We start from the raw sequence: 13,454 nt of genomic DNA, 5'->3' as shown, positions 1-13,454 counted from the left end.
CAGGATGGGGAGCTGAGGGAGATGCCACAGCTGGATTGTGATTCTCACTGGTGAGCACAAGAGCTGGAATGGGGGTGGCAATCTAGCTTTGAGATGACTGCAGTGTTGCTTGGCACCGGTGTAGACTGGGTCTGGGATGTGCCACTCTAGGCTAAACTCCAGCACCTGCTGATGATTGTGAGAGCCAGGGTGGGTGTAGGATGGGCTTGACTAGGTCTCTATCCCCACTGAAGCACATGAGAGCTGTGTTTGGGTGTGGACCAGGTGTGGCTGGGTTGTAGCAACCAACAGTAAGAGCTGGAATTGGTGTGTGCTGGTTGGGAAAGGACACTATTCCTGCCAGTACAGGAGGTGGGCCAAGTCAAACTGGGTCAAGAATGCACTGATGTGTGCAAAATCTACCATTTAGAAAAGACCTGATCGAGCAACTAAAGAATCACCTCTGTCAGGTCTCAGTTCCTGCAGGTGAGCACAAGAACCAAGGCTGGGTGCAGCCTAGACCAAGTCAGTTACATACTGGCATACATCTGGATCAGAGCTGGAGGCGGGAAAAGCTGGGCCAGTTCATAACATTGACTGGAAGAAATGAGAACCAGGACAGAGTGCAGAACAGGCTGGGTAAGGCCACAACACAAGACAGTTCTCATTCGGGCTGGGATTGGGGCTCTCTGGGCAGGATGAGGGTCTCACCTACCAGCATGAGCTGGAATTGCGGGCATGGCAGGCCAGGTCAGGCAACAGCACATTCCAGGTCATGCTAAGGTGAGGCAGACCGTGCCAGACCTAGTAGCAGCATGCACCAACACATGTGAGACCCATGGAGGGGGTGCAATCCTAGTTTGGCAACTGCAAGAGGCACCCATGCTGAGCCACTGCTCACAATGTTGAGTGTGAGAACTGACCAGTGGCAGACGTGGCCAGGCAGGGCTACAACACATTTTGTCCTGCTTGTGAACTGGGTTGGGGGGACAGCGAAGGCGGGCTATGTGGCCATATCCACTGCTGCATGCATGAGCCAGAGTAAGTGCAGGCTGGTCAGGCTTTGATGTGTTCTGGGAAAGGGGGCAAGTCCTGTCAAGCTAGACCACAAAACCACCTGGAAAGTGCAACATTGGGGACTAAGAATAGGCCTACTAGGGAAAGTGTAGACACCTCTCTGATGGGATGCAACGTTCACTGGTGAGTATGAGAATCAAAGCTGTGGAAGGGCCTGGCTGGACAGGTATGGAACATATTGAAATGAGTGTAGCCTGGACAGTGGAGTTAGTTGGGTTGAGCTAGACTCCACTGCACATTCGTGTGTACAAGAGCTAAATGGGATGCCAGAGAAACTGGAACAGTCTGATGTATATACCAGCATGCCCAAGAAACAATGCTGAGGGTGGACCTAGTGGGGGTTATTCTTGTTCACTCCAACTAGGCTGCAGTTCTGACTGGTGTGTGTGTGAGGGTCAAGTATTGGTGGGCAGGATTTGGCTGGGCTGCATCATTATTGGTTTGTGTAAGAGATGGGGCTAGGGACACAACTGACCAGGTGACTACAGCCATAAATATGTGCATAGACTGAGCTTGGTGACAGACTGAACTGGAGCCCTTCCTGGCAAGCACACATAAGGGTTGGAACTGGATCACCTCAGATAAAGTTGCTTTTGAGCTCCCCTCCAACTGACTCAGAACTACAAGCATGCGGAGAATCACAGGGAGAATAACATCGAGTACATGTGTCAGAACTGGGCCTCCTCAGTGGCTAAGGTAGAGGAGTGGACAGCATACCCAGATGCTCATGTACAATTTGGCAATACATTTGAGCCTGCAGAGGACATCTGTTTCCGTAACAAAAGATAAACATCAGAACCAATTCCTCAGCTACCCCAGCCAAGCATTGACAGCAAATCTACGGGCAAATGGAGAGTCTAAGATAGTCTATGTCAGCCAGTGGGCCCTGCAAGAATTTCCTCATGCTTGAACTGGTGAGATCGGCCACATGTCAGAACCATCAAAACCATTTGAGCAGAACCATCAGAGCATACGCTACATCAGGGACCCTGGGATGACATTGGGGGGCCATTTATTAACATTGGGTGCTGAAATGGTTGTGATGCTGGGTGTGTCTTCCTGCCTTCTCTCCATTCTTCCCACAGATACAGAAAAGAAAATTTGGAAACATTGGTCTCACCCACTTTCTTCTAATCCTTGACCCTTCCTGCCCCAATAGGTGGCTCACATGAGCATTCACCCTTTCCAACTGTGTATATATCATCAAAAATGCCATTAAAATATTTATATGTAATATCCATCCTATGTTTTCCCTTTACTTGTATTTCAATTAAAACATCTCTTTGCTTATCATTGCTGTTTTAGGAAACAAAAACAGATTTTAAAAAATTACTTCCTGGAGAAATAATTTAATACCATACAGTTACTCTACCTTACTGTACAATTCAATGGCTTTATTTATTTATTTTAAATTTCATTTTTTGATGATCTTTACACATTTGATTCTGGTGGGAAGAGTTGAGGACTAGGGGAAAGCAGGTGAGACAAGTATTTCCACACATTCCTTAGCTACTATTTCTGCGTTGAAGAGAGAGATAAGAGGAGAAAATACACCCAGCCTCCCAACTGTCCCAATAACCAGGGATGGGGGATGGTCACCCAGTGTCATCCCAGGGTCCCTGATGTGGAGCATGGTCTGGGGATTTTTCTCAAGTGGATTTGATAGTTTTGTAACGTGATTGATCTCAAGAATCCAAGGATGAGAAACTCCTTCCAAGGTCCTTTGATGGACACAGTTCATCCCAGACTCTTCATTCAACTGAAAATTTGCTGTCAAGCTTCTCTGTGATAGTTGACCAATTTATTCTGCCATCCTTCCTCTGCTAAGGTAACTGATGTACTTCGCAGGCTCCAATCAACTGCCTAACCCTCTTCATGCATCTGGGTATGCTGTCCACTGCACCATCCTCAGTAACTGTGATGGCTCCATTCAGGCACATGCACTCCAGTGTTGGATCACAGATCCTGCCACTCTCCCCACGGTTGGCTCTCTGAGTCCAGCAGTTTAGTTCTGGGGACCCTCAAAATTCAATGGTTTTATTGAGATGTGCAATTAAAACTCACATCTGGCTTTGAGACACTTTTATCATCATAAACAGGTCTATTTTACCCATTTGAAATTGTTCTTCATTCACCAAAGACCTCAGGGAATCATTAAACTATTTTCTATCTCTATACATTCACTTACTCTGGATATTTCATGTAGTACATATTGTAATACATACGATATATGGTCTTTTATATGTGACTTGTTTCACTTTACCTTATTTTAAGATTCATGCTGTAGTTTGCATCAGCAGTTTATTCTTTTCTTATTGCTGAATAGTAATGTTTTATTTTTTTTTTAATTTTATTATTATTATTGGAAAGCCGGATATACAGAGAGGAGGAGAGACAGAGAGGAAGATCTTCCATCCGATGATTCACTCCCCAAGTGAGCCGCAACAGGCCGGTACGCGCCGATCCAAAGCCGGGAACCAGGAACCTCATCCGGGTCTCCCATCTGGGTGTAGGGTCCCAATGCATTGGGCCGTCCTCAACTGCTTTCCCAGGCCACAAGCAGGGAGCTGGATGGGAAGTGGAGCTGCCGGGATTAGAACCGGTGCCCATATGGGATCCCGGGGCTTTCAAGGCGAGGACTTTAGCCGCTAAGCCACACCGCCGGACCCTAGTAATGTTTTATTAATATCTCATATATTCTTATGCAGCAGTATATGGACATTTGGAAAATTTTCAGTTTTTGACTATGTGAATATTGTTTTTAAAAATAATTTATCTTAAGAGGAAAGAAACACACAGCTTTTTAAAGATGTATGTGTTTACCCCCGCTCTCCCTCGCAGTGACCATCGGGATCGCTTCGAAAACCCCTCACAGCAAACAAACAATCATACAAACTAAAAAAAAAAAAAAAAAAAAAAAAAAAAAAACCCTAAAATAAATAGACAAACAACAGAAAGTAGAGCTTGAAATCTGACAGGAAAGAGCTGGCGTGGATTGGCTCATGCCTTGCTGGGTGGGACACAAAGATTAGTCACTCCTCACCATGGTGTTGAGGATTTTCCTGCACACCCCGCCCCCCCCCCAAAAAAAATGTTCTGCACCTTAAATGTCGACAAATATCTTGTTAGAGTTACAAGCCAGTCTAGATTATCCCAAAATCTACCAAGATCAACAAAATTATACTTCAACACAACAAATGGCTAAATACTAATATGAAATAGACACGAGACAGCTGAATGGTACCCTATAGCCATTTTAAGGTATATAGCAGCCAGTCCGGTCCTGTATATAAACTAAAATTGAGATGTCAATGAGCTAATCATAGGTTGTGGTTAGGACTTGTTTTTTTTTTTTTTTAACATACTGGTTACTCAAAACCATGTCAATTCCATAATATTGCAAATTGCTGTTGATGTTATATTGGGACTCTTAATTGACTGTGAGGATATTATACCAGCTCTGACTTCGGACCAGAAATGGTCTCCCCAAGAAACTGTTCAACCCATCTGGACAATAAGTAGCTGGACTCCATGCTTAATATATGTTTGCAAGGAAAGAATCTTGATTGAATTTGAACTGTAATGCTGCATCAAGGTGGAGGAATCCACCAGGGGGGAGGGGAGGGAGAGGGGTGGAGGGATTCCCAGAGCCTATGAAACTGTCACATAATGCAAAATATTAATAAAAATATTTTTAAAAAAGATGTATGTGTTTTATTGGAAAGTCAGATTTACAGAGAGAAGGAGAAGAAAGATCTTCCATCTGTTGTTTTATTTCCCAAATGTCAGTAAGAGCTGGAACTGAGCTGCTCCAAAGCCAGGAGCTTCATCTAAGCTTCCAATTGATGGTGCAAGGTCCCAAGACTTTAGAACCTCATCTGAGGCTAAGAAAGAAATCTTGTACCTACCACTTCACTTCCCACATGGCAGTAATGAACAGGCCATGATCATTAACATAGAACTCCATTCTGGGCTCCCACATGAGTGGGTGAGCAGGTGCTGAGATGGGTCTTGGCTTACTTAGCCAATGCAAGGGGCAGTGGGAACAAGATTGTGGTGCATGTGTAGAGACCCCAGACACCCTCTCCACCCCTCCTATTGGTTTTGGCAAGAGCCTTGAGATCCTTCTGTTGTTTCAAGGGCATCTTGTGACCCCTGTGGACCAGTACTGTTGGCAAGAGTCTCAAAGCCCTTCTGGTATTTCCCTCCCCTTCAACCTCTTCTGGTAATGTTGGTACTTTCCAGTAGCTTGGTTGCCTCCTCATCCTGCCTACCCGAGCCCATACCCATCTTGTGGTAAACTTGTGATAGTCTTGAAAACAACTGCAGGATGTGGGTGGGTTACATAAGTTGTGATGTGCTATATAGTGCCCCTTGGCAAAGTATGTGACATTCATGTTTTTTGACTTGGCTTATAATATGAAATAGATGCTTATATCCGATAGAAATATTGTTACTACCCTTAGGCCTGTTCACCAAACCCTTCCTATAAATACTTGTGATTGGTAATCAACAAAAAGACAAGTTCACCATGACTGTCTCTGGTATATATGCATTGAAAATCACTGACCTCATCATGTTAACTTGGTGGGTGGCTTACACTCATGGTACCCCAACACACATGCATGATAGTGCCCAAGTAGTTAAAACATCTTCTGTGGCTTTTCCTGGTGCATTACCAGGCTGCTGTATAGAGTGGAGCAGTACTCAAAGCAACACTTCAACATATGATGTTGGTGTTGAAGGCAGCAAGTGAATCTGTGCCTTTACAAATAATATTAATATGGATATTGAAGCTCCTGGTTCCTAACTTTAGCCTAGCCTAACCTGACTGTCCTGTTCAACCAGGGATTAAAACCAGCTGATGGAAGATCTATTTCTCTCTGTTACCATGGCTTTCAAATCAATATATCTGCCATGCCTTCAGTGGAGGATCCTTTGTTCCCTGAACTGCAGCCTTCAGGAAGTTGCAGGTGCCCACTGCGTGGCCTGAAACAGGCAGAGAGGAGCATGCAGCTGGCCCTGCTTCAAATCCTGCACTGGGTCACAGCTGGCTATAGGATGAAGTCATGAAGGAAATGGCACCAGGAGTCCCTCTTGCAAACACCAACAGAGTAACTGTGACAAGTCCCCACATCCAGTCATGCCCAGAGGCAGAAAAGTCGATGGAGGGCCACAAGCAAAAACAGAGGAAAGTACCCACAGGGAAGCTGGAACCACCTTCTAAGATTATAGCACTGATATGCAACAGCTGGGGGAGAGTGGTAGGGGGTGGATGGGAGGGAAACAGCAGGAACCCTGGAAAATTAGTCCCTCATCCTGGGGTAAGGGTGGTTGGAAGAAGAATACACACCTGGAAAAATACCACCCCCAAATTGACTCTAAAATAGCGGTGAGATAGGCACAGGAGATGCATGCTGGGTACAGTGTAAGTGGAACTGGCTCTGGAGCTGTAGGCAGGTGAGTGGCCTGATGCAGACACCATGTCACTGGCCATGCCTGCATGGTCCTGGAGCAGCAGGCAAGGTGGTAGGAAGACTGCAGGTACAGAGACCCCAGTTGTGTCCCCTGGTCCTGGAATAGATGCAGTGCACATTGGGGGCTGGTAGAGCACCCTTGGGACTTGTCTGGCCCTAGAGCAGTGGACTGGGCAACAGCTAAGTCTGCCTGATCTTCGAGCGGCTTACAGACAGACTGGGAACTTGTGGTGGGGGATGGAATGAGGGATTTATTTGTGTTAGTGAGTTGACCTGGTCCTGAAGTTGAGAGGAGAGGAGGCCCCGAACAAGCTGCCTACCCCACAACATTGGGAGAAGGAAGCCTTTTCATTTCTGGGCAGGATGGCAGACATTACTGCCCATTGCGAATAAGTTTCTTTCTCTCAGTCTTCGGGGGTTACTCATGTGAACCCCTCCCTGAGATGATGCATAATGGAAACAATTTCCATCTTTTCTTTGGGTCTTTCCTCTCTTGGAGTCCATTCCTGCCACTATAACAAGCCACCTTCCTTCTGCTGCTTAAATAAATCCTGCTTTGTAAACTAGAATTGTCCCCATGAACATCTTTTTGTGAGACACAAAACAGTTTGCTGGAATGTGTCAGGTTGAACTCCCTACCACACTAGTCCACTTTATTCTGGAGCAGCAGGAAGGCTATGGGGGTTGGCAGGTTAGAAATGAGTGTTGTGGGACTGAGCCCTCCTGACCCTGGAGGAGCTTCAAGGCAAGCCATGGGTGTGGGAGATGACACTGCAAGGTCAGGTGAGGTGGCAGGGTGGGCGTGTTGTGGGATGGGGGACTCAAGGCATGCAGGCTGAGGCTAGGGTCACCGTCAGAAGGAGCCCAGTGCTGGAGCAGCTGGCAAACACACTGACAGCTGAGTGAGCAGGATCACTGGCTGAGCCCTACTGGTTATCGAGCAGCAGACGGTGAACAGTGTGGCCATGTTCCTGGGCTAGAAGGATGTTGGTGCTTGCTCATCGAGCCTGGCCCTTGATTGGCATTTGGGACAACAGAGGGCATCACGTTAGAAATGCCATGTGCTCACAGCCACCATCGCCTGCTCCAGGGTCAAGACAACTTTACCAGCGTTCCTTGTACCACTTCTCAGCCAACCCTGTCACCAGGAAGGCTGCTCTAGAGCCAGATCAACTTGACCACAGCAACCAGCTCCACAGCAAGTACATCCCGCCAACCTGCCTAATATTCCAGGCCATTTAGGCTGTACCCAGCCCCTTACCCTTATCCCCAGTAATCCTGCAGCATGCCCAACTGGACTGCAGATCTAGGCCCAGGCAGAGTTGGCCACCAATATCTTCACTCAGACAGCCTCTTGCCCAGCCACAGCACCAGGCCCAGGTAGAATCACAGTGTGTTCTCTCAGGGGCCTTATTTGGTAGCAACAGAAACCTTTTCTACAAAACATCCCTATGCTCACTTTGTATCATTTGTCATGAAATCCACATCCAGAAAAGGATTTCTGAGCTCCTAATTCCATCAGTGTCAGGGATTTCCTGGATTCCCCTCCTCCCTGCTCCTGGTCTTTCACTTGACTGGCCATCATTGGGCCAATGCTTTGCTTGTTCAGCATCAATGGTAAGATGTGTGCAGATCAACGTCTGATCCCTTGACCCAGCTGGGTGCTGACTGATTCCAGAGCAGTGTTGTTAGGTAAGACTGGGTTCTGTCAGAGCCACCATCAAACTTATCAGTGGGAGTTGAGAATTAGTACAGCCATTCAGTCAGAACTGAGAACAACATAATTTTTTTTCCTGCTTGCTTCATTGGGCTTTGTATAGAAACTCATCATGCTTGACTAAAAGTGTACCTGTCAGTAAATCTTTTAAAAATTACACTGAATATGGGCCCAGTGGCGTGGCCTAGTGGCTAAAGTCCTCGCCTTGAAAGCCCCAGGATCCCATATGGGCCCCGGTTCTAATCCCGGCAGCTCCACTTCCCATCCAGCTCCCTGCTTGTGGCCTGGGAAAGCAGTTGAGGACGGCCCAATGCATTGGGACACTGCACCCAGATGGGAGACCCGGATGAGGTTCCAGGTTCCCGGCTTTGAATCGGCGCGCACCGGCCCGTTGCGGCTCACTTGGGGAGTGAATCATCGGACGGAAGATCTTCCTCTCTGTCTCTCCTCCTCTGTGTATATCTGGCTGTAATAAAATGAATAAATCTTAAAAAAAATACACTGAATAAATGTATATATTATTTCAGGTATCTGAAGTTATTTAAATATGTATTTTATGCATGTATGCATGTTTCTTTCACATGCTTCCAACATCACAGAGATTTGTAAGTACTTCAAAGTTTTTTTAAAGTACATCATAAAAAAATTTATGTCCTAAAAAGCTTAATTTACCTATTGTTTGAAAGTCAGATTTCAGATAAAAGGAGAGACAGAGTGGAAGATTTTCCATCTGCTGGCTCACACTCCAACTGGCAGCACCTGCTGGAGCTTAGAGGATCCAAAGCCAGAAGCCAGGAACCTCCTCCAGGTCTCCCATGTGTGGACATGGTCCTAAGGCTTTGGGCCATCCTGAATTGCTTTCCCAGGCTACAAGCAGGAAGCTGAAAGTGAAGTGGAGAAGCTGGGACATGGACTGGTACCCATATAGGATCACAGTATGTGCAAGGTAAGGACTTTTGTTACCAGGCACCACACCTCATCCAAAAAATGATTCTTAGAAATCCTAATTCTACAATGTATCTCATAACAAAAGTTAAATAAAGTATCAGAATTTGAAACTGGTCCTCGATATGGGGCATGCTCCAAGGGTCCTGCTCAAGCAGTTTTGATAGTTCAACAGGTCTGAAATGCTGCCTATCTTGCAGTTCCACTCATGATGAAATCTGTTCAGAATCTACTGGCTGACATAGTCTCTTCATGGTTGGGATTCTGAGATCAGCAGTTCACTTGAAGGGATCTCCAAGGAGACTTGATCTGAGGTGATCCCAAACCTGATTTTTGTGTGTGCTTGCCAGTGCAAGGTTTGGTACAGTCCATTGTCTCAATCAGTTTATACACATGCCTGTGGTTACAATTGCTGGGTCAGTTCTATTTCCAGCCCTGTCTTCCAGGCAGACCAAAGGTTGTTGCAGTCCAGCTTGATCCTGCCCACTTCATACTCAGCACTCCTGCAAACCAGTGGGAGCTGCAGCCTAGAGGGGGAGCAACTCCACATAACCCCCACCAGGCCTGCCAAATATCCTGATTCCCATGCTTGCTACTATGTACCACAGACATGCTCAATTGGTCCCATTCCCAGGTAGGTCTTATACATGTCAATGGACATTGAAGCCTAGTTGAACCCAACCAGCCCCACTCTAAAGTCCACATACATACTGAAAGATAGAATTCTGTGTAGCCATCCCTGCCCCTGCCCCAGTCCTGGTTTTCATGCTTTCCAGTGGGAGTAGCAACCCAAGAGGGAGCTGCCCACTATTTCCCAACTAGGCCACTCCAACTCCGGGATTATGCACTCTCCAGGTAGTTCTGGGGTTTAACTTGACAGATTTAGCCCCTAGTACCAGTCTATGCAAGCTGATGCTGCAGCAAAGCCCAACCAACTGTAACCCTTTCTAATTTATGCATGCACCAGTTGGAGTGGTCAGCCCAGCCTGGCTTTTCCTGATCTAGCTCAAATGAGGCCCACAGGTGTTGTAACCCTGCCTGTTCTGGTCTGCCCCCATCCCAACTCACGCTCTCCAGTGGGAGTGGACACCCAGCAGGGGAGCCCACATTTCTCTACCAACTTTGCTCCCTCCCTCTCTGGTTCTCATGTGTGCTGGTTGGGCGCTGTGGCCACATCTGGTACAGTTCACCTCACATTGGCATTCTGTAATGTGCACTGGTACGTGTTGTGACCAAACCTGGCCCAACCCACACTTTGTTCTGGTGTTTGGATTTGCCACCAGGTGATGTGAACTGCTTCAGTCTGGTCTCCCCCTGACCTATGCCAAATGTATGCAATTTTCTCTTGCCTGATCTGGGTTACTCCCTATCATTATTCTTGTGCTCACCTACAGGGACTGTCCCAACAGAGGAGTTTCCCAAGCTCCTCCATCAGAACCTCTCCCTATGCCAGATCTTGCACATTGTGGTGGATCCATGGGCTAGCCCTAATTAGTTCACCTCCTGTCCTGGCAGAAACAGTGGCCTTTCTTTGCTGGCCTTCAATCCATTCTGGTTCTTACCGTTGGATGTTTCAGCTCAGCCAAGGCTTGTCCATACCCAGACACTGCTCACACATGACTCACTAGGGGCAGAGACCTGGCCTAGTCCATCCTCCATCTACTCAGGTTATCCAGAGCGCCAGATGGTGCTGAAGTTTAGCCCAGTTAGGTGCACCCAGTCCCAGTTCGCATTTGTGCCAAGGGAGATGGCCTAGATTTGCCTAGGACTTGGTCACCACTTGACAGCAGTGACCATGGCCTGAGTCCCCAGCAGTGGGTTGGGTCTGGCTGGAGTACCCCCTGTAGCAGTCAACTGCAGGAAAGTCCACATTTCCCAGCCCCATGGCCGAACATGGGATAAGATTTTAATTTTATACGAGTTTATCCTTGACAAAATGGTTACATTTTTAGAGATCATATCAAGAGTTGTATTTAATCAGGCACAAACATTTTTCATAGAGTACTAGAGACTAGGTATTCTTATGTTTACATTTGGAAAATATTTACCTCAAATCAAAATGTAAGATGTAGAAATCTCTGCTTGAATATTCATTGCTTATGGAGGGCTCTGTTATAGCAAGTTACTGAACAAGTTTGGCAGTAATGTTTTGTTTTGCTTTGTTTTGTTTTTGTTTTGTTTGTAAATAGTTGATACTTAGCTTATTAGTATCCCATCCCTCTGCTTTAGTGTTGGGGGTGGGTGAAATTGACAAAAGAAAAGAAAAAGCTTAAACCTTGGAAAGACTGTAGTTGCAGGCAGACAAAGAGGGAGGGACAGTGAAAACAGGGATTGTGGCAGCAGATTCGCAGTGAGGAAAGCTAGCTAGGGAAGTTCAGACCGAGGTGGGTGAAGGAAGGAGTGAGCTGTGAGAAGTGGAGCACAGGGTGATTTACAGGGAGGAGAGGGAAGAGGGAAATGGTGATTATTGATCTGAGTGAATTTTACTTTCCAGGCAGCTGGCTTATGCAGTAGGCACAAGGAATATCCAAGTGGCTGCAATGACCAGAGCTGAGCTGATATTAAGCCAGGAGCCAGGAACTTCTTCTAGTTTTCCCATGCATGTAAGAGCTCGTAAGACTTGGGCTACTCTCCACTGTGTTCCCAGACCACAAGCAGGGAGCTGGATGGGAAGTGAAGCATGGCCAGCAGGACAGGAATCACTGCCCAAACTGGATCTTGGTTCATGTAAGGCAAGGACTTTTAGCCACTAGGCTACCATGTCAGGGCCAAATGACAGATTTCTATAATGACAAAATGCAAGGATGATTAAGGGACAATTTTTTTTTAAGATTTTATGATTATTGGAAAGCCGGATACACAGAGAGGAAGAGAAACAGAGAGGAAGATCTTCCATCCGATGTTTCACTCCCCAAGTGAGCCGCAACGGGCCAGTGCACGCCGATCCGATGCCGGAAACCAGGAACTTCTTCCAGGTCTCCCACATGGGTGTAGGGTCCCAAGGCTTTGGGCCGTCCTCGACTGCTTTCCCAGGCCACAAGCAGGGAGCTGGATGGGAAGTGGAGCTGCCGGGATTAGAACCGGGGCCCATATGGGATCCCAGGGCATTCAAGGTGAGGACTTTAGCCGCTAGGCCATGCCGCCAGGCCCAAGGGACAAATTTATGTGAGGTTTTGAAGCTGCAGATAACCTATAGCCCCAGGAACAAGATCAATCAGAGATATTCAAAATCAGGCCTAGCTTCAAGCATATAGGGCTCAAGACATGAGGAGGCACACAAGGCTTGTGTCAGTTTCTAAAATATAAGATGAAATACAGAACATGTCCCATAAATAGGCACAATAGCTGGGGATCTAATTATAGCCTCAAGTGAGTGTTTGTGTATGCTGAAAACCAGTCACCATGGCAATCTTTTAACAAAATTAACAGCAATTAGGGGTTTGGCATGATGGCTCAGTGGATAAATCCTCAACTTGCATGTGCTGGGAACCCATATGAGTGCCAGTTCATGTGCCAGCTGCTCCACTTCCCATTTAGCTCTGTGCTTGTGTCCTGGGAAAGCAGTAGATGATGGCACAAAGCCTTGGGTGCTGCACACACAGAGAATGTCTGGATGAGGCACTTGGCATCAGATCAACTCAGTTCTGGTGATGGGGTCCAATTGTGAAGGGAGCCAGCAGATGGAAGATTTGTCTCTCCTCCTCTCCTTCTCTCTGTAAATCTATCCTTCCAATAAAAAATAGATAAATATGAATATGAAAATTAGAAAAAGACATTAAGAAAAAATGCCATGTAAATAATCAATTTCATGAATATAAATACCGTCCTTCATAAGACTTTCAATCTTTTGTGATATAACGAGAGGATTTTCTGAAATATTTATGAATAAGATGTTTTAAAACAGATTCAGGGGCAGTAGCCTAGTGGCATATGTCTTAGCTTTGCACATGCTGGCATCCCTTATGGGCACCAGTTCTAATCCCAGCAACTCTACTTTCCATCCAGCTCCCTGCTTGTGTCCTGGGAAAGCTGCTGAGGAAGGTCCAAAGCTTTGGGAGCTTGCACCAGCATGGAGACTTGGAAGAGGCTCTGGGCTCCTGGCTTCAGGCTGGTGCAGCTCTGGGCATTGTGGCTGATTGGGGAGTAGATCAGTGGATGGAACATCTTCCGTTCTGTCTTTTCTCCTCTTTGTATATCTGAGTTTCCAATACAATTTTTCAAAATCCTTAAAAAAAACGATGTTTTAAAAGAGAAGCCAC

General features: G+C 46.5%; 1 protein-coding gene across 1 annotated transcript in view; it reads left to right on the top strand.

Moving 5' to 3' along the window:
- The window catches only part of LOC131482518 (zinc finger protein 260-like), a 215,915-nt gene that overhangs the window by 178,679 nt on the left and 23,782 nt on the right, over positions 1 to 13,454 (top strand). The gene's annotated exons all lie outside the window — the stretch shown is intronic.

The sequence above is a fragment of the Ochotona princeps genome, chromosome 18 (genome assembly GCF_030435755.1).
Source record: "Ochotona princeps isolate mOchPri1 chromosome 18, mOchPri1.hap1, whole genome shotgun sequence".
NCBI classification, from domain to species: Eukaryota; Metazoa; Chordata; class Mammalia; order Lagomorpha; family Ochotonidae; genus Ochotona; species Ochotona princeps.
This window is presented reverse-complemented; position numbering and strand designations above follow the sequence as displayed.